Below are 3,057 nucleotides of genomic sequence, written 5' to 3'. Positions count from 1 at the left end.
AGATCCCCTGGAGGAGGGCATGGCAACCCACTCCAGTATTCTTGCCTGGAGAATCCCATGGATAGGGCAGCCTGGCAGGCTACAGTCCATAGGGTCTCAGAGTCAGACATGACTGAAAGAACTGAGCACACACACAAGCAATTAATTACAGTAGAGAAGGCAATGGCACCCCACTCCAGTACTCTTGCCTGGAAAATCCCATGGACGGAGGAGCCTGGTAGGCTGCAGTCCATGGGGTCGCTAAGGGTCAGACACAACTGAGCGACCTCACTTTTCACTTTTCACTTTCATGCATTGGAGAAGGAAATGGCAACCCACTCCAGTGTTCTTGCCTGGAGAATCCCAGGGACGAGGGAGCCTGGTGGGCTGCTGTCTATGGGGTTGCACACAGTCGGACATGACTGAAGTGACTTAGCAGCAGCAGCAGAGTTGAATCATGATCCTTCAAAATTCAAATTCATCCAGAATCAAAGACATTATTTGGAAACAGAGTCTTTGCCAATATATTTAGTTCAGTTCAGTTCAGTCGCTCAGTCGTGTCTGACTCTTTGCGACCCCATGAATTGCAGCACACCAGGCCTCCCTGTCCATCACCAACTCCCGGACTTCACTCAGACTCAAGTCCATCGAGTCCGTGATGCCATCCAGCCATCTCATCCTCGGTCGTCCCCTTCTTCTCCTGCTCCCAGTCCCTCCCAACATCAGAGTCTTTTCCAATGAGTCAACTCTTCGCATGAGGTGGCCAAAGTACTGGAGTTTCAGCCTCAGCATCTTTCCTTCCAAAGAAATCCCAGGGTTGATCTCCTTCAGAATGGACTGGTTGGATCTCCTTGTAGTCCAAGGGACTCCCAAGAGTCTTCTCCAACACCACAGTTCAAAAGCATCAATTCTTTGGTGCTCAGCTTTCTTCACAGTCCAACTCTCACATCCATACGTGACCACAGGAAAAACCATAGCCTTGACTAGACGGACCTTAGTCGGCAAAGTAATGTCTCTGCTTTTGAATATACTATCTAGGATGGTCATAACTTTTCTTCCAAGGAGTAAGTGTCTTTTAATTTCATGGCTGCAATCACCATCTGCAGTGATTTTGGAGCCCAGAAAAATAAAGTCTGACACTTGTTTCCCCATCTATTTCCCATGAAGTGATGGGACCAGGTGCCATGATCTTTGTTTTCTGAATGTTGAGCTTTAAGCCAACTTTTTCGCTCTCCTCTTTCACTTTCATCAAGAGGCTTTTTAGCTCCTCTTCACTTTCTGCCATAAGGGTGGTGTCATCTGCATACCTGAGGTTATTGATATTTCTCCCGGCAATCTTGATTCCAGCTTGTGTTTCTTCCAGTCCAGCGTTTCTCATGATGTACTCTGCATATCAGTTAAATAAGCAGGGTGACAATATACAGCCTTGGCATACTCCTTTTTCTATTTGGAACCAGTCTGTTGTTCCATGTCCACTTCTAACTGCTGCTTCCTGACCTGCATACAGCTTTCTCAAGAGGCAGGTCAGGTGGTCTGGTATTCTCCTTTCTTTCAGAATTTTCCACAGTTTGTTGTGATCCACACAGTCAAAGGCTTTGGCATAGTCAATAAAGCAGAAATAGATGTTTTTCTGGAACTCTCTTGCTTTTCCAATGATCCAGCGGATGTTGCCAATTTGATCTCTGGTTCCTCTGCCTTTTCTAAAACCAGCTTGAACATCAGGGAGTTCATGTTTCACATATTGCTGAAGCCTGGCTTGGAGAATTTTGAGCATTACTTTACTAGCATGTGAGATGAGTGCAATTGTGCGGTAGTTTGAGCATTCTTTTGCATTTCCTTTCTTTGGAATTGGAATGAATTATCTTGGACTAGAGTGGAACCTAAATTCAATGATTGGTGTTTTATAAGAGGAGAGGACACAAAGAGACACAGAAAGAAGAAGGCCATGTAAAGGCAGAGGCAGAATTTGGAGTTAGCTTGCCACAAGCTAAGGAACACCAGGAAGCTACCAGACGCTGAAGGAAGCAAGAAACAACTTGCCACTAGACACTTCAGAAAGAGCAGGGCCCTGCTGACACCTTGGGTTCAGATTTCTGGCCACAAGGGCAATGAGAATAAAGTTTTGTTTTAAGTCACCAAGTTTGTGGTAATTTGCTACAAAATAGGAAATGAACACAACCACATATTTTTCTGAATTAGTAATACATTATTAACTCAAAAATCAAGACTAGGAACTTCCTTAGTGGTCCAGTGGCTGAGACTCTGTGCTCCTAATGCAGGGGGCCCAGGTTTGATCCCTGGTGTGGGAATTAGATCCCACAGGCCACAACCAAGACCAGGTACAGTCAAGTAAACAAATATTTACAAAAAATCAAGACCCAAATGGTATACAGTAAAAAGTCTCCATCCCACTCTTGGCACCATTTGCCTAGACCTCTTCCCACTCAAACATGTAACCTCTGAGTTTTCTGTATATTCTTCCAGAGTTCTGTAATGAATGTACATGAAAAATTAAAAACAAAACATGTTTCTCTACCCAGACACACAGTTTCTTAAAAAAAAAAAAAAAACACAGCAAAACTCGTTTGCCTATTCTTTTTCACTTCCTGAGACCATGATCTGTTTCCCCAGGCAGGCTACAATTTCTTAAGAACACTATTTCCAATACAAGACTGTGGACTGTACATGCAGAGACACTTGACAAATGATAACCAGATTCTTCACTTGAGCACCTGGTCCTCACAGGCAGTTTCATTTCCTTGCCTCCCACTGCCCCTTAGACATGGACTCACCAAGGTCACCAATAGTTTCTGTAGCAACACAATTTAGTGGGCTCTTCTAAGTCCCTGTGCTGCTGGACTTCTGGACAGCAAAAGACACTAACTGCTCTTTGAAACATTTCCTTTGCAGGTCTTCCATAACATTACACCCTCCTGCTCTCCTCCCTCCCTAGCTATTCCTTCTCAACCCTCAGGGCTCTGCTAGATCCTCTTCCCAGTTTCTTCCTTTCCCCAAGATGATTATATTCACTTCTGTGGTTTCAGTTCCCTTTTGTTATGCCAACAACTCCCCATTCTA

The sequence above is a fragment of the Ovis aries genome, chromosome 18, assembly GCF_016772045.2.
Source record: "Ovis aries strain OAR_USU_Benz2616 breed Rambouillet chromosome 18, ARS-UI_Ramb_v3.0, whole genome shotgun sequence".
Lineage (NCBI taxonomy): Eukaryota > Metazoa > Chordata > Mammalia > Artiodactyla > Bovidae > Ovis > Ovis aries.
This window is presented reverse-complemented; position numbering follows the sequence as displayed.